Source organism: Hirundo rustica, chromosome 6, assembly GCF_015227805.2.
Source record: "Hirundo rustica isolate bHirRus1 chromosome 6, bHirRus1.pri.v3, whole genome shotgun sequence".
Classification (NCBI taxonomy): Eukaryota; Metazoa; Chordata; class Aves; order Passeriformes; family Hirundinidae; genus Hirundo; species Hirundo rustica.
In genome coordinates, this window is record NC_053455.1 from 38,858,155 (window position 1) to 38,877,151 (window position 18,997).

The 18,997-nt window shown below is 45.3% G+C and overlaps 1 protein-coding gene across 2 annotated transcripts in view; it reads left to right on the forward strand.

Moving 5' to 3' along the window:
* Positions 1-18,997, forward strand: part of LOC120754461 (transmembrane protein 263-like) — a 203,779-nt gene that overhangs the window by 179,827 nt on the left and 4,955 nt on the right. The gene's annotated exons all lie outside the window — the stretch shown is intronic.

Below are 18,997 nucleotides of genomic sequence, written 5' to 3' on the forward strand. Positions count from 1 at the left end.
CCTAGTCTGAAGCAGGTATTTGCCTGGGATGACTTGCACCATTGCTAAATTCCAGCACAGATTTTTCATTGGATATGGATATATGAAAAAGCATGACACAAAGCAATTAGAATATTGCCACCACTGAGAGTAATGCTTGCATGTCATACAGCAGAAACTGATGACTAACGGCAAATATAATAGAAATGTAACATTTGTTAACAGTACCAGGAAAAAAAAAATACTGTAACCTAAGGACTGGTAATAAGGAGTGTGGTGTAAACTGAGAGCTCATTAGGCGGTTGAGGGAAGAGAAGGGTTAGAGGTTAGAGAATGTTAGTTAATGAAAGAAATTCCTATACCCTATCAGTATACAGAAAACAAAATGCAATTCTAGATTGTATAAGGCAAGCTGTACTTTGGGGGAGAAGGCAGCATCATGGCTTTGTCAGTTCTCTGCACACTAACAAACACCAGGTGCAAGGAAATCAACATTAGACTGCCATATAGATAGAGGGAAAGGCTTCTGGGATGAGGGGGACAGTGGAGAATCCCTTGTATGCAAGAGAACTAGAAGTGTTTGGCTTGTTTAATCCAGCAAAACAGAGGCTGAGAGGAGATATGAATGCTCTCTATAAATACATCAGAGGAGTAAACACCAGGGAGGGAGAACAGCAATTTAAACTGAAAGACAATATTGCCACAAGAGGAAATGGGTATAAATGGCCCGTGAATAAATTTAGGCTGCAAATTAAGTTTCTAAGCAAAAAAACAGTATGATATTTAGATATCATACTAGGGCAGATAACCTGTTTCTAAAATGGGATTTGGTTACTTTTATAATAGTAATATAAATAAATAAATAAATAAATAAATAAATAAATAAATAAATAAATAAGCTTAGCTGTGGCACCTCCACTACCATACCTGACACTGGCAGGTTGAAAATTATTATTCTGTGGTTTTGTATTTGCATATGGAAAGATCAGCCTGACAAAAGCCTGACAAAAGCATGCTCCATGTTTGATATTTCCAGAGTCAGAGACACCATAAGTATAGCTTGTGTGCTTCACTAAAATTTCTACTATTTAATTCTTCGTAATTAAAAAGAAGTTCTAAACAAATGAGGGTCTGCCTTCAAAATTATGAATTTAAAGTAAAACTTGTGCTTACCTAACTAGCTATGATAGTCCTAATTTATGTGACCAGGCTCTTTTTTTCAAGGCCTAGTACTGCTTCTAAGTTGGGAAATGCTTAGATGCAGGTGTTAACAGCTATAAAATCAAGACTCAAATTGTCATTTGTGCGCAGGGAAAATTTCCCACCCAACCTTAACTGCTGCTGATCTTTCACCACCCAAAACCAGTGACAAGGCTGTTCTCAAGCAATATATATCCTCGCCGCATCAGTGAGTCTGAAAATTGAGAAGTGATCTGTGTGTGCTCTGCCTTTCTCTTGTTTGATAGACTGATTTTTTTCCTTCCTTACTGTAGCATTTAAACCAAAATCCATGTGTCTCAAAGCAGCAAGCTACTTTAAAAGAAGTTTGCAGTGAAGAAAATTCTGTTGTTCACTAGGCGTAACTACACAGTGAACTGCGTTGAGCAAAATAAAATACGTAAGATTTTGATATATGACATACACTTCAGTGCATGACCGAAGTATGGATTTAGGAGGATGTTTATGCCAACAAAAGATTTTTGTCTAGACAAACAACATTCATGTACTACAGATTTAAGATTTGAAAAGCTACTGACAGGTAGCATCTTTATTTATTTTTTTTTCCTAAACCTCCTTGTTAACAATTTCTTATCCAAGTGGTGTAAGGTAGAAATGAAGGCAGAAGGTTTTAAGGAGGCAGAGTGGAGTAAAATTTCAAAGCCTTTCAATCCTTCCTATTTATTCGCTTTCTAGCATTAGGGCAGTTGGGGGTTAAATATCTGAGCTGTGGATCTGCAGCCTTTTGCTGGCTGGTTTTGCAAAACTGAAGGATTTTTACTTTGATTAACAGGATAATTAGTGCTGTATTGTAAGCATAATCCTCATTGAGCTTTGTAAGTATTAATTCCTTACCTTGACCTCAGAGATTCACCACAATCCTTAATGCTGTACAGACCAGACCTAGGGTGTCTATTTAAAGACCTCCTGTGCCTTTAGCCAGTGCCTCTTTTCTGCCCTGTATTAAGCTCCCCTTTGGCAATGGTGCAATTTCATAGCTCCTAGGTGTTTTTTTTCCAGGTTTCTGTCAATCAGCTTAAAAAATTCTCACTGAGATCATTAATGCAGTGAAGTCATGAGAGCCAGGGTCAGGAAGCTGTGAGCCTCTATGTCACCAGGGGACAGAGGAGAGAGGACTGGTAGCATTATAATGGGGCTGCTTGGATGCCGCTCCCCACACCAGTCCCCATATCTTTGTCCTCCTGTTGCCACTGCTTCTCCTCTTACAGTGGAAATCAATCCCACAAGTGAGTCTAACTTGCAATAAAGTCTTTGTACTTAAGATGCTGACTCCAGAGAAAAGCTGGATATTGTCATCAGTCATTTTGCCTATACAATATCTCTCAGTAGGCAAATTTTCTGCTGGCAGCATCCACTGTCACTCTTGAATCTTTTTGCAAAGTGCCCATTAGGTAGCTCCAACCTATGCACTAAACTTGAGAGAATTCAGAGTTACACATCAGGAATCTGTGCTGTTCTGAATTTCCAAACTGAGTGAGTTGCTTCATTAGTAATAAACTGATGAACCGTGATCCTTGAACAGAAAAGGTTGGGTGTGGGGCCATTGGTCTGTGTTAGCTAAGCAGGCTCAGACATAAGCTGGGAGATCTCCCAGAAAATTAAACAGGTAGCACAGCACAGCTTGTTTAGTGTAAATCAATCAACATTAAATCATCACTGATTCTGCTTTTGCAGGTCTTATATTATAATTAAATGTGAACTTGAGATGCCTGAAAGTTTGCAACCCCTGTTGTGATGTTAAAGTAGTGGACACCTTCAGAAGCTGGGATACATGACATTTCATCCAGGTGGTTATCTGCTGACCACTCTTGAAAACTTGTGGTATTTTCTTAGACCAGAAACAGCCTTTCTAGACAGATTTTAGTTTTTCCAGACCTAACAAAACTGCTTTTTCATTCCCCACTGTCTACGGATGGAAACTTTGGTGTTCCAGAATCTATCTTAGTGAAAGCTAATTCCCAGACAAGCTTCAGTTTTCCATGGAGACCCTGGACAGGCTGTGGGGCAGAGGAGGTAGGTGAAGATAGAAGAGAATGGACTGCAGTGCTGTGTCTGTGCTGCAGTTCAGTGGCTTTCCTGGCATTCAAGACCACCTGGATTGAATACCTAGAAATGCTCCTCCAGACACGCCAGCTCTGTCTCGCTACGCTGGCTCCTGGGAAGCTCTGGTATGTAGGATCCAACCATCATCAGGGCTTGCCATAAGAATAAATTTGTAAGCAGTCCGGTTTTGGCTCTTGCTGTAACAGTCTCTGAAAAGAGCCATTCTTTCTGTCTTTCCTCCACCTCCCTTTCAGACACATGACCAATGTTTTCCACAAATGGAGAAGTTTACAGTTCTCCACATATAGTAGCTCCTGCCAGAAATTTTGTTTTAGTTGCCACAGCAACAACTTAATGGATTTTTAAAGCCCCTGCCACTGGCCGTGGCTCTGCCCTGTTTGTTCTTCCTGTGCATTCCCCCAGCACCGTGCGAAGCTGCAGAGGCAGTGAATGAGAGCTCTAATAACACAGTAATGGATCCAATTATGGCCGTTGGTGTTTCTGTTGAGAATACATGAATAAGTAAATCCGTGCATAAGGATGAAAGAGTGTGTTTTTAAAGCTGCCTGAGCAGTCTGGAGGAGTGGTGGCCAGGTTGCTTTTGCCAGGCCCTGGGGGAAGATGGCAGCTGAGGACTCAGCAGCCACTCAGCTCCCCTTGGGACCATGCTCACAGACTCCCTAGCTGATGGCTGTTGTCTTACAGGCATGGCCTCACACCAAAGCATTTGTTTCTGCTTCTTCCAGTTCCACTTCCAATGTCTCTGTGGGCAGCTGAGTGCTGATGTGTCTACTGACAGAGCCTCTCCCTTGATGGCAGCCCAAACACAATAAATAGCACTCCATTTTCATTAGTAAGTGTCACTGTGTTCACACAGGTATGAAGCTTGTGGCTGGGAATGGATTGGGGCAGGACAGAAAAAGTACTAGCAAACTTTTGCAAGAAATGTTGCATGCTTTGAGTGCCGCTCTGTAAGTGCAGGAGGATCCATGCATCCTCTTCACACCACCAGAAAATCTGTTTCTTCCTGTATCACTGTGTTTCCTTCACGATCTATTGATGAAGAGATATCCATCTTTACCTGGCTGGCACACATGGTGACACACATCTGTGGCCTTCTATCATGCAGCAGTTGATCAGACAGGGAAAAGTGCCCTTTTCCATTGCAAATTTTCCTTCCTTGTCTGCCTTTTCCCAGCTGATGCTTGGAGTGGTAGGAGAAGAAATATCTTTTGGACAGTATCCTGCAGATTTTGAAAATAAGGAGCCTAGAGTATCATCTGTGCCAGAAGAGAGCTGAAGGGACGGGTATCTGAGCAGGAGAGGTTGGCTGCAGAAGACCTTTCAACACCTTTCCTTTTCCCATTCCCTGCATATCTGTGGTGGCAGGAGGAGATAGTCATACTCCAAGATTCAGGCAATGAGCTCATCACACCCAAAGTTATTTGTAGGCACCAACTCCTACTGTTATGTATATTCAGATATAAATCTTTATGATTGTTCTAGCTGCTTTTCCTCTTCCCATGTCATTGTCCATTTGTCCCAGATCCCAGGGTTGCACAGCTCACTGCCTGAGTTTATTTTTCTGGTGCTAAGTGTCTCTGTATGGATTGGGTCAAACTGACAACCAAGGCCACAGTGGTAATTCCCCAAAGTCAGGCTTCTGTACTTTATGGGTAGAAGCTGGTGAACCTCTCAAGAAATTTATGTCCTGTAAGTTACCTAGTGGGCTCTGTAAGCACAAGGGTGATGGTGTCCCATTAGTGTTCAGAAAGATCTGTGAAAGGGATTCAGCATCAGCATTTTCTGGATTGCCACTACTGTTTTCTGAGGAGTTGTTGGAAGGCTGCTTTACAGATGAACCGGTGAGGAGTAGGCTGGGAGAGGCTGACAATATGTCTGTTATTGGGTGTAGATCTCCCTTTGAAACCTGACATTCATTTCTCTGCATGTTCGTTCTATATAGCCTTTCTTTCTGAAGTGAGGTCTTGCTTTCCTGCCCTACAGAGGTTGGCAGTATTCACCAGCTCTTGTTAACTTGTAAATCTGCAATATTAGGGTAGGAATTACAGTTTGGAAGAGGTCCCTTGTAGTGGTTTGACCCTGCTGGATACCAGGTGCCCACCAAAGCCACTCTTTCACTCCCCTCCTCAACAGGACAGGGGAGAGAAAATATAATGAAGACTCATGAGTTGAGATAAGGATGGGGAGAGATCACTCACTGATTATCATCACAAGCAAAACATACTCAACATGATGAGACTATTTAATTTATTACAAAGCAAAATCAAAGGATAATTAGAAGTAAAACGAATCTTAAAAATACCCTTTCCCCCACTCCTCCTTCCATCCCATGCTTAACTTTATTCCCAATTTTCTACCTTCTCCCCCTCAGAGACACAAGAAGACAGGAATGGGGGTTATGGTCAGTCCATCACATGGTTTCTGCCACTGTTTCCTCCTCAAGGGAAAGACTCCTTCCCCTGCTCCAGTGTGAGGTCTCACCCATAGGAGACAGTCCTCCACAAACTTCTTCAGCATGAATCCTTCCCACAGACCACAGTTCTTCACAAACTGCTCCAGAGTGGGTCCCTTTCCATGAGTTGCAGTCCTTCAAGAGCAGCGTCCAACCTGGATCTGACACAGAGTCACAGGTTCAAGCAGCAAACCTGCTCCAGCATGGGCTCTACAAGTTCTGCCAGGAGCCTGCTTCAGCCTGGGCTTCCCAGCAGGTCACAGCCTCCTTTGGGCATCCACCTGCTCCATCTTGGGATTCCCCAGGGCTGCAGGAGGATCTCTGCACCCCCCTTGACCTCCATGGACTGCAGGGACACAGCTGCCCCAGCACGGTCTGCACTATGGGCTGCAGGGGAATCCCAACTTCAGTTCCTGGAGCACCTCCTGCCCCTCCTTCGGCGCTGGCCTTGGTGTCTGTGCAGTTGTTTCTCTCACATGTTCTCACTTCTCTGGCCACAAGTATTTTCTGTGCAGTATTTTTTTTTCCCTTCTTAAGTGTGTTATCATGGAGGCATTACCACCATTGTGATGGGCCTGGCCATGGCCAGTGGTGCGTCCATCCTGCAGTGGGCTGGCATTGGCTCTGTCAGACATGAGGGATACTTCTGGCAGCCTCTTACAGAAGCCACTCCTGTAGTGGCCCTGCTACCAAAACCTTGCCATGTAAATCTAATACATTTCTGAAAGCAGTTTGTGGTCAGTGAGTCCATTTCACTTACAGATCTGCATACCTGATCCAGATCCTATGAAAGTTTGAAGTACTCTGCAAAAGAATATATTCTTTGATATTTGTCTCCCAGACATTTGGGAGGCTGAGAAGAGAGTTAAAGGAGTGCTCATCTCCTCCTTGCTCAGCTGATACCTCCAGGTAAAAGGAGTGATTCTTTTCCCCCTCTCCTAACCTCACCTAGCTGTGTCACTGGAGAGTTCATTTCTGTTATGCGTCATTAATCTGAGTTTCTAATAGCAGTAAAAGACTCTGAACTTGGTTGACAGAGAAGTTAACAACCAGTTTGCCTGAGCCCTAACACTTGATCATTTAGCCTTGGTTATTAACTGCAGGCAAGGACCAGTTTCTGGGAGATAATTGGGGTCATAAACAATAGCTGTGTAATGGAGAGCATGCCCTAGGAGAGGGACTAAACATATTCAGCTGCAAGAAACTTACTGCCTTTTGGACGGCATCCAGGTGCTGCCATCAGCCAGCTAGGGAATGAGCAGCCAAGTTGTTGCTGTAGGGGAAGAGAGGCCTTTAGTGCTTGGCAGAATGCAGCTATGCGAGCACAGGATGGCCCCAAGCTGGAAAGATACTTGAATGCAGCCTCAGGAGGCTTGATAAACCTCCTTAAACAGCACTCTGGAAGTCGGGGATTGGAGGCTGTGCCTTTTAGTCCATTTCAGAAACAGTACTCAGCATTTAGGAGTAGTAAGTAGTTTTTCAGCCTGAGCTAGTTTTGGTGGTGACAACTGGATCTTCCAAGTTGAAAGTCCCTCTTGGCCTGCTCTTGGCTGCCTTTTACCTCATGGAGAGAATGTGGAGATCCCTGCCGCAACCTGGGCAGCAGAACAGTGGCACTTCGTCCATGCTAACACCATCCAGAATGTGGTGGAATGTTTGGGTTGGGCCCAGGGAGCTCTCTGCCTCCTCCAGATGTGCCAGAGCTCCCGTGACATGTAGGTGTCACCCGGTGGCCACTCTGGGGCCAGTGGCCATCCCAGTACACTGCCCTTCCCAGCCCTGTCCTCAGAGAAGGAGGGGGCATGCAGAAGGGCTTCACCACAGCGCCTGGTGCCAGGGCCTTGGTCTGTGACTGCTGCTCGATTAACTGAGGAGCGGCTGAATTTTCCTCTCGTGCTGGGGTCTCTCAAGCAGGTTTCCTGCTTGACACACAGCGGAGAGAGGCCAAATTTGCCTCCTCTTGTGCCACAGGTGCCAGGGGTGTGCAGTGCCCCTCTTCCTCCAGAGCACCAGGCAAGGCTGGCTGGTTCTCTGGCACTGGCAGGGTTGCCCACCCTGCTGCCCCTCCCAGCTGCTTGCTTGGGGCCAGAGGCTTCCAGCTCCTCCTGCACCTCCTTCTTCTTGCCTGTGGCATCATTCAAGTGCAGTTCAGGAGGTGATTTCTGCTTGTGTGCCTGAAAGGAGAGCAAGGGATTTACAGAGGTTGCCTGGCTCCCCCCAGCCAACACGTGCTGGGCCCTGCTTGTGCACAGCAGGTGTGAAATGTTAGGCGCAGGGGCTCTTAGGCCATTTAGGATCTGTGTTGTTGGAAAATTAAGATTCCTCTGCCTGGAATCCCTCAATACAGAGTTGATTTTTGGTAGGGAAAAGAAAAGCACCAATAAGAGGTAGGAGGGTATTTAAATAGAAAAGGGGATTTTTGTCTGTAGTTTGTAAAATTAAACTCGGTTTCTGACTACCGAGCCCATTAAGAAACCCTGCTGGGAATACAATATACGCAGGGGTTCTCCAAGCCATTACAAGATGTTTTGTTTCAGGGGAAAGCTTGTTGGGACTGGAAGATAGCTTGATGGGATTTCTGATGTGGTATCAGCCTCTGATTAGATTCATGTCACTCCAGTCACTCCCTGTATGCATCTGATTGGAAACAAAGGGAAGAAAATAAAGGTGCAAACGAGATTCTGTAATGATTGCACTAGCCAAGCTAGAGTGTGGCAAGGTGGGATCTGGAGTTTCAAAAGTTTTGTCTTGTCGAGAATGAGGGTAGCGTGTGCATGCGTGTGGACCACAAGCTGAGCTGGGCATCCTTATGTGAAATCTGGGAAGAACCTGACACATAGATCCTGCAGCTCTGCAGTGTGGTACTTGAAAGCATCCTTGGATGCTACCTCATTTTTAAAGGAATCAATTGTTCTGCCCTATTGCTCCCCTGTGTGTACAGAACTGCAGAAGAAAATTTAGGGGAATCATAGAGGAGTGTAATGTTGCTCTTCATTTCCCGATAGCAGAAGTGTGACAGCATTGCCAGGCTGGGCTGCATCAGAGAATCAGGACAGTAAATGTCTTAACTTGAAGGCCTGAAAGGCTGCTGTAGGTGTGCAGCTGATCTTTTTTTCACAGACCTCTTGCTCTGACAGCCGAGTCTGGCTTTGCTTGGCTTTGCCTCACAACAGGGTAGATACCAGAGAAGGGCAGTGATCCAGAGGGGTCTTGGATTCTCCAGGCTTTCAGCCTTCCCCAGCACATTCCCAGTCAGGCATGTGGGAAGATTTTCAGCAATTGTTAAAGCAAATGAGAGCGGAAGTATTAGCAATGTTTTTGAAACTGCTCTTACATTAAATCCCTGCTGGGAACTGCGTTCACCAGGCTGAAGGGACATCTTTGAGTCAGGGAAGGTCTTGCTGGAATGGGTAGGAGGTAGTTTGATATTCCCCCTCCTGGTGCAACAGAGATGCACTGCAGGGTAGAGACTCTTCAGGAGAACTAAAACCAGAATAGAGAGGGAATCGGGCTCTTTCACTTCACACACTGTAATTCTAGTACTTTATGGTCAACTGGTCTTCTCCAGGCAATGACAGGGGATATCCCAAGCTAGAGTCAAGACTGGCTCAGGAGAAAGCCAAGAGGTAGTAGGGGCTCCTCCCTTTCAGATAAAGCACAGCCTGTTTTTCAGGCCCTCCCATGAGAGACTGAGAGTGCAGGGACTGATTTGTGGCAACAAGTAGGAGTCTCTCTTATTCCAGGTATTTCCTCCAACTATATGAAGCACTAATGTCAAAGGGAGGCCTAGATATCCTAGATCATTTCTGCGAGCCAGACTAGACCCTGGCTCCATGGCAGTCCTGCCACAATATCAAAGGAGTCCAATTTACCTGCAGCACCAGGGAGAGCCCTTCAGTAACCACCCAGAAGCCAAGTGTGCATAGGATCCCTGCTGTGCTGTATTGAAATGTGCCCTGGAAAGAGAAAGAACATGAATATGGAAGGCATGGAAGGGAACTGTCACACTTGCAGTTCATGTTCCTAAGCAGCAGCTCTTTGTCTGTGCCGTGCAGAGGAGGAGGTTTGATGTCCCTTTGGGCAGTGTTTGTGCCATCTCTAATTTATGCATTCCGGGCTGAGATTTCCAGGTGACAGGCTCACTGAGGAAACAACAGGTAGGACCAGCTGGCTCTCTCTGAAGTGACAGGGTGAGGGGAAGTGCAGTGAGAGGTTTGGGTGCAGAGCTAGGGGATGATTTTTGCACTAGAATAGATCTGATAGTCTGAGACACTGATGGATCCAATCCTTCTCTGTTCATCCTGGCTGTGGAGGAGGGATGCTCTGCCTGTTTGCTCCCAAAGGCAGCGTACCTGCCCACTCATGACTGCAGTGCTCTCCCCTTGTCAGCTGAGATGTGAAATGAGTTTTTGAGACTAGACCATCAAATACCTTCCACTAGCAGAATAATAAAGGTCTATCCCATGCCAGGTCTATTCCTGGCATACTGGAGCATGAGCAGGCAAGCATATCTATACCTCCCCAGTAAATCCCCAGCTCAGCTGCCTCTGTAGGACACAGCTTTTAGCTTAACTGCCTTGTTATCCTTTGGATAGACAGAATGACCTCTGGGATGAACGGGTCATTTCTTTGAGTCAAAGGTCAGTTAAATTTTGTGCCTTTGCATTGTGAGCTGGCATTCTTTTTTTTTTTTTTTTCCAATTCCTTCATATGCCTTGGAGAGGAGTAAGTAACACCTAATCAGAATAAATGCAGAGTTTCTCAATATTTCACTGGTGCCAGCCATTCTGCTGAAAAGCATCAGTATCCATTGCTCAACTGCTCCAGGAGTGGAAAGAGAAAATGTCTGGACTTGGATCCTACCTACTACCAAGGTAGGATATATTCCCACCTTTACTAGGAGTATTTTTGGTCAAATTCTAGGATATCTCAGCTGTCAAATGCTCAAGTTACAATCATGAGTTTCCAGAGATTAATATATTAAGCCTTTGATAATATAATGAGAGACTACACAAAATATTTGTGGCAGTCGGTGAACAAATAGAGAGGACTTTTGATGTCTGATCTTGGCATCCTAGAGCACCTTCCTGTTTGTTAGTCTCACTCCTATGCTTCTTCCCAAACTGCTGCTAGGACCTAACTTCACGTGCTTTTTTGATAAATTGTGGGTTAGCAATACCGTAATGGGAAGGACTTTTAGCCTCACTGGACAGAGGAGGCTTAACTGAGTCTGCCTTTGTTTAAAATCCACTGGGCAGCACTCGAGCATGGAAGAAAAGTTATTTCTTACATAAGCTTGGATTATGTTATTTACCCTCCATTGTTTGTAAGGGCCTCATAGAACCGTGTAAATGACCTTTATTTCTCTATAGATTTTGTCCTTTTTCACTTCACAAATATTGATTTTTTTTTTTTTCCTCCTGTGTCTTTATCAGAGCTGAATTAACAAGACTGTTTAACAAGATCCTCTGATTCACTTGTGGTCTTTTTGTGCCAGGTACTATCACAAGCAGCTGAAAGCAGCTCAGTGAAGAATGTGCAACCACTGCTACAGAATTGACAGAGGAGGTGATGTGCCCTGACAAGAGCTGAGCCAGCATGGGTCAAAGAGTAGGCTTAAAAGATGGTCTCTTCTGCCCAGGCACAAATGCTAGGAAGGGTTATTTGTAAGGAATTTTTTTTTTTTTTCTGTTGGAAAGCTCTCCTCCTTATACCTTTAAAGTTTGAGGCCATTGAAAATCATTGAGTCTGCTGGATTATTCCTGTTCCACCCACTGATCCCCAAGTGGGATCAAGAGTCCATTTTCATGGCAAGAGGTGATTCCTGTTGTTGTGATCCAAAATCTCAGTGTAGCAATGATGAGACTCCAAAAGGAAAAGGTGCAGCTTTATGTGCTCTTTCTTGCCAAGCTTTTAAGCAAGCCTCTTAACTGATCCAAGTGTTTGTAGGTGGAGCAAAAAGTAGAAATAGAAGATGGGCAGGAACATAAAGTTCAAACAAGTCAAGTCTGATGGCCACTTTTGATGCTTTTAACACAAGTACAGAAAAGATAGAGCCCAGCTGATTGCTGTCCCTTGCTGTTCATACTTGCCATAATGCACCAGTGCATTTTCTAGCACAGGGCCCAGAGGGTGGCAAGGGTAGGGAGGAAGCACTCACCATGTACAGCTCTTTGTGGCAAGCTGGAGTCTCTTGTCTTTTGAGATCACCTTTACACTCTGTCAGCAACCTTGAGACATCCTACAGGCTTTTTAGTGACCTGTCTGGTCAGTAGGAAAAGCCCATTTCTGTATCTGTTCCACAAGGAGAGATGTATTTCAATGGATATAGAAAGGGAAATGTCCAGATTTCTTTCTTCCTGAAAGGCCAACGCCACTTGTAGTTTTGTTCTAGTTCTCTCCTGTGGGCTCATCTTTCTTACAACCTATACCCTATGGTAAGATGATATTTGCATCAAAAGAGTCTTAAACTAGCTGCCTATGGAAAGGGTAAATCCTCATCCTTAAGCGCTTGTGAGCTGCATCGGAGGAATGGCATGCCCTGGAGAATTTTGTCCTGGTGCGCACTTGTTTCTCCCTGAGATGAGAGGCTAAGTATGTCAGTGGGAGCTGGGAGATTGTTTCTAAGTACCACAAGGCAAAGCAGTTAGTGGTCATTAGCTTCTCCTCTGCAAAGGGTGGACTTCTCCCTTTCCCAACCTGCTGGTCTTTGCAGAGCTGGAATTAACTCCTGCCTGCCAGCTTATTCCACTGCAGGTCATGCAGGATCCCCAGTATGCTGGGGGGCAGTCACACCATCCATGGAACATCTCCATGGCCAGGAACACAGAGGAAAAACAGAGGAGACATAGCTGTCAGCAGTAATGCTGAGAACAGAGCTGGGTCTCCAGGCACCTGCTTCCTTTCACGTCCTTTCCTTCCACGTCCTTTCTAGTAGATGATACTACCTGTATGGCAACTCACTTGTGTTTTTCTGGAGCACATGGAGCATTACCTCTGGACTGTGGGACATCCTGTCTTCAGCTTCAATAGAGACCATCTCTGTACACCAGAGTAGCTGAAGTTTTGTAAGAATCCCAGCATATCCTAGTTGAAGGAGACTCTGGCTGCTCCTGACAAACTGCTATAGCTATATAAAAGAGATATTTCTGGATCAAAAAACCCAGTCACCTCCTGCAAAGGAACAACAAAGCAAAGGAACAGTTATTTTTCAAGAAACAGAAACCTATATCAGAGGAGATCTTGGCTCTGGTATTTGAAAGCACTTAGGAAGTGAGAGGGTAAGTTTATGTTTCTCCTCCAATCAGTATCTCTTCTTGCAAAGTGAGACAGTTAAAAAAAAAAAAAAAAAAGTGCAAATAGCTGCTGCTTTGGCCATTTAGTATGTGTGTTTGTGTGTGTGGCTGGCAGTGCCCTTGGACTGACTCAAGCCTGGTCAAATGCTTGCCCACTGAGTTATTACCTGTCTGAGGCCAATCTGCCTGAATTCTTCTTCAAAGTTTGAAGAATACCATCGTGTTTTTACAAAGCGTTTCTGTTTTGGTGACACAAAGCTTCCCAACAAAGGGAGTCAGGAAGCTCCCAACCAACTACGTCTCACACTTCCAGAGTCAGAGCTTCGGCTGCTTCTCCCCCAAGGCTCAGCCGAGGAAAACAAGCCACTCCATATCACTGTTCATTTACCCTCCTGAACCCTGTCTCTCAGTGCTTCAAGGCAGATGCTTCTGTAGTTAATACTGTTCCTGGGACATGTGCGAGGAGTAATTAAAGCTCATTGTGCCGTTGAAGAGCCCTGGGGTGAGCTGGGCTGTGGAGATAGCTGCCCCCATTTTGCTGTGTGCAGCAGCTTCCTGAACAATCCTGTTGCAGAGAGATGAGTACGTCTTGCTGATTGCAGAGTTAAAGTTTAAAACTCCACGGCTAAACTCAATGTGGCATTTCTAGGCTTTTTGCTGGTGGCAGCCATCATGGTTCATAGCATTTGGTGCCTGGGCAGAGCAGGCCTGGGTAGAGCCCAGCTGCTGAGCCTGCAAAGCCTTTTCCAACAGCTGCAGCATGGGACTGATGGCAGGAGTGAAACACGAGTGTTTGAAGAACAAACACTTCATAGTGCTCCCTTTAGCATTTTGCCTGTGACACTGCAGGATCTAGATCTTTGATCCAGAAATGACAAAAAGGACGTGAACAGCAGTTCCTTCCTCTGAGATGTTGATGCCTGTAACAGAAGGGTCCTGTTGGGGGGTGGACATTTCATTTGTGCCCAGCAGTCAGAGTGGTCCCTGCCTGTTTCAACTGCTTGTGCTAGCTGAGGAACGTATTACCCAAAAGGAAGGTCTTGGCTGCAGGATAAACTTGTGTAGCCCCACTGTAGCAAGATGGCATGCATGGGGTGGGGCGAGTTTTCTTCTCACCTTTGTGATTTGTCTGGAAATTGGAAAGCTCTCCAGAGAGAAACTGGAAGCTGTCACTGGTGTCTCCACTGAGAATGGGAACAGGAATCATATCAGTGCCAGTCATGACGATACAAGTACAATTTCCTTGTTTAAAGCACTGCACCAACTGTACCTAATTAACCTTCTTGACAGCACAGCAATACAAGGAAATAGGGATCGTTAACTTCAGCTTTGCTTTACAGAAAGGAAAGATGAACATCATTGCCAGCCCCATGCATTTCAAATTGAGGTAGGCTTGAAAAAGTTACAAGATTAAAAATAACAATAATCTTCTTGGGGTTCTCAGAGCATTAAGAGTGCACTTGAATCAAACTTTCAGTTTTTTCTCCAAGAAACATCAGGACTAGAAACTTCTCGCCCATATATGCTTGTTTGTGACTCAACAACCGAGGCTTTGAGAAAATCACATATTCTTAATCACAGTGGGGCAGAGGCAATAAAGGTCAGAACGACTTGCTCAGTGTTGCTTAAAAATGAGCTGGGAAAAGCTGGGACTAAACAGTGTAAGTAGTTGACCCTCCATCCCCTGCTTGTTCCTCCAGATCAAACATTTTTCTAGGTGAAGGAACCTGCCTGAATCAACCAGTGGCCACTTAATAGCTGTCAGAGGAGTAATTCAGGTTTGAACTAGTGACCTCATGCCTTCCTCTCACATCTGCTGAGGGACAGACTGATGACACTGGCTGTTTACACTGGGTCTCTGAGCAGCCTGGCTGCTTTGTCTGGGGCCCAGCAGGAATGGAAAGATGCAAAAACAGTGCTGCTTCCTGACACTGCTCTCCTGGCTTGAGGCTGTTTTTATAAGTTAGTGGGAAAGAGCAACTTGCACAAGTTCTTCTGGAAGTAAAGAGTTCACCCTGCCTGTCATATCACCTGCTGGCAGGGGCTGAGGGCAAGAGTACCATTTGTACCGGGCACCAGCACAGGCCTGCATTTTGTCTCTCCAAATGATTGCAGTGCAAAGCCCTGAGGAATGTCGTGGCAGCACAGAAGGTTGTATCTGTTATTAACAATCTCAATTCTGCCCGAGTCATAGATGCTGTTAGGATCAGTTGAGCAGAAGTGCCCCAGTGGGCAGGACCCCTGCTCTGGAAGAGAAGCCAGTGGGGTGTGCAGGTGGTGGTGGCCAAGGAGGAAAGTGTGGGGAGACACCTCTGTTGTGTGGCGTATCGGCCCCACCCCAGAATGCAGGCGTTCATACAGGAGAGCCTTTTATTCAACTCTTTTCTCCTACTTATTCTTCTGTTCTAAGCTGACATGCAGTGAAGTGAAACTGAAGGGACCTGTGGAAAGGCCAGGTCATTGATGGAGAGGAAAAAGTGCTCTGCAGATTGTGAAGAGCTTTCATGAGCAGCATGGGCTGCAGCCGGCTCCAGGGAACAGAACTGTTCCCCTGCTTAGGCGGTGTGTCTGTCTCTCTGATTATTTTGTGTATTTCATCTCTGCTGTCTGTCTTGCTCTTAATCTGGGCTCCTCTGTGCCAACAAAATGCTTAGCTTGCTCCATTGTCTGAGAGACTAATTTGCACTGTAAATCTGATGCTTATCTTACATGACAGCTTACTGTGGGGTTTATTGCAATCCTGAAGACAAACTAACCAGGGATGGCTTGAAAGCTTTCAACGCATCATCTGGAATATACAACAAATATGACTCATTTCAGCTTGCCACCAGGTTAGGATGTGGCCCCTTTTGGTTGGGGTCACCAGGGATTTATCTTCTTCTGTTCAAATCTATTCAAACCTGAGCATCTTTTGAGGTTTGTTTTGTTTTGTTTTTTACATTTTGTTGATAGGTTTGGGGGTCTTTTGGTGTGGTACATCTTCTGCTTTGTACTGGAGCTGTTTAGAGTGCTTCTGCAACATCCTCCCACCCTCCCAGGGCCCAATCTTCCATCCCTCCTGCTTGAGGTGTTTTGAGGACTGTGAGAGTGGCTGCAGACCAGGTGCAGGTAGTGTGCAAGCACTTGTGCTCCAGTGCATTGCAGCTTTGTTGTCTCTGCCTGGCTTAATCAGAAAGAACCTTTGTCCTTGTCTTCATCAGTATGTCCCGACACTTTGTCCAACATGCTCTAGCTCTCTGCTGGCAGAGTAACATCCTCCCTCAATCTCGTCTGCAGTTGCCACCTTCTCTCTGATCCATAGGCTGCTCACCTGCAGGCATTCACATACCATATAAGAGACTCTTACACTAGTGTAGTTCAGGTAGCTGGGCAGCTCCAGAGGCATAAATCTTCCTACAGATAGGTTCCAGGTAGCCTAAGATACAGTTTTACTGGGGGAGAGCCAGAAATATTATTGCTACTTTGATATAGGTCCTGGTTCTGCAACTAGCATGCCAGTAGGTGTTTAATGCCCAAAGCTTCTGCATTGCAGTCCTCTGGGACACAAAGGATCTGCTTCCTCACACAGGAGCAGGAATACGAGACCTGCCATCCTTGAAGGATAGTGCTTGTTTGGAGGACTACTCTGGCTTCTGCTTAGTCCTGCTTTACAATTGCATGGATTTCTGTACCCCGCAGTTCTTCCTGCCCTCAAACTGCAGACAAAACACAGAAATGGCTGTACTGGATAAACACTGTGCAGCAGATGGACATGGAGCCAATGGATCTCAGTAACATTGAGGGAGAGGAGAAAAAGGAAACCTCTTGAGAAATTGTTGAGGAATAGGTAAGGAATAGGTTGTATGCTGGGTAGAACTGGACATTGGAAACTCCATACAGGTCCTTCTCCAACTGCATATTGCAGCCCACATTATCAGATAGATGTGCAATTTAAGGCTTATTGCAAGTTGTCAGAGCTAGTGAACATCAGACTCCTTGCCCAAAGGAGACCTCTGTTCAGACTGGGAGAAGCTATGAGGAAAATGCGTGAATCCAAGAAAACTCCAAACTCTGCAGAATTTTAGAAGAATCCAGGACAAAAATACCTAGGGACGGATCATCACAGCACCTGATCCTGGTTTAGGGTTAGGGTTGAGAGAGTTAAAGAGCCTGCAGCTCCAGGGAACACTGGGGCTTGAAAAGACATCCCAAGGCAACCTCAGCAGGGCCCCAACATTGCTGCTCCCACATTTTCTGATATGGAAACCCATGGTGATATATTAGGGTTCCTCTTAGGCTGTTGGGGAGTATTTCGGCATCTTCCACTGGGCTGTGATAAGCAGGATCAGGATGCTTTCACAAAAAATTGGGGTCTGATACAGCTTTACTTTATGCAAATACAACAAAACTGCAGTGATTGAACAGCCAGCAATATTCTTCTGTAGTCCTGTCCACCTAGCAAAATGCTCCAGTGAATAAAGCCATGGGAGCTTCCATCCTTCAGGAAAAGATCTAACAAAGCTGTAGGGTAACCAAACGTGTGCCAGCATCATCCTCAAGTAAGTGCTATTTAGCTTTTTACAGACCTAACTCATGTTCTGCTTTTTTTTTTTTAACCTTTTTTGTCTGCACTTTTTTACTGATGCTCGCTTTGTAATTCATTAGGGAAAAAAAAAAAACAACCCACAATCAAACAACACAGCCTATAAACATGTAGGTTTTCTGCTCCTCTGACAGAGCTTGTTGTCTATCTAAAAGTTATTCCCACTTAACACGATCTGCAGTTGCAGAAGCACATTCACCACTTTGCTGTCTTTGTAACAGAGCTGGAAATACAATATTCATTACCCCAGCTGAAGCTATTTTCTTACACTGTGAGGTCAGAGGCCTTATTTCATGCCAGAGAATTAGGAACATTAACAGGTAGGGTGGACTGGCCACTTTCTGATGTGAATCACCCTTCCAGAATGGAGACTTGAATGGATTTAACATCACCTGCCCACCTCTACTTTTGTGGGTGTTGTCACTTGGGTTTGAACACAGCACAAGCTACAGTGGCATAAGAAAAGCAGAAAATTAATTCTTTTCGTTAGACCTGCAAATCTTCCACGGACTAAAGGGTGAACACACTACTTTTTTTTCCTTCCAGGATTGCTTTTTTGTGTTTTTGCAATTATTAGTAACTCATATCATGGACAGAACTGGCAGTGAATCAGAAGTCAGAGTATCTAAAATACCTTGCCCCATGAAAAGAGCAGCTCTTGCATTGCTGCCTGCACACTGCTTTGTTAGCTGATGCAAAGGGAGAGAGTTTTGTGCAGGCAGGCCAGCAGGAGAGTTGTCAGGTTTGAATCCCGTGAGAAGCGGTTCAGAGTCAACCCTTTCCCAAGAAGTGGTGAGCTGTGAACGTTATGTCTGCAGTGTTGTGGGCAGGTGTGATGGCAGCTTGGGTGGGTATATCATGCTGGCCTTGATCCAGCTGGCACAGGTGAACCAGCAGCAACACAGTGTAACTTAAGCACTGTCTTAACACTATTAAATACGTAGCTGATATCTCTGGAGGGCTTGTGCAATCCGAGGTGACGTTTCTGTCACTGTATCTTTACTGCAGTTTGCTATCTCTGCTCGCTCAATTACATCTCTCACAGATAAGTCTGTGCTGTGCCTCAGTTCCACGTCTGACATGAGCCCAGACCTGCTTCCAAACAGATGCTTCCGAGGACCTGCAGGCTGCACAAACGTGTTGCTGTCTGTAGTTCATGCCTCCTGTGCTGGCATTAGTCTTTGTGGCTTACTGGCATTAGCCAACACGCGTGGGAGGGGAATTACATCTCTTGTAAAGCTTTGCACTGCAGCACGAAGATTTGCAGGTTTGGAGATGTAACTGACCTGCCTTCTTCCCTTCTCTGTCACACAGGCAATTCTGTTCCCGCTCCTACCCTCTCAAAGTCCTTTCCTGCTATGCTGTAGGCCTGGGATCGCCTTG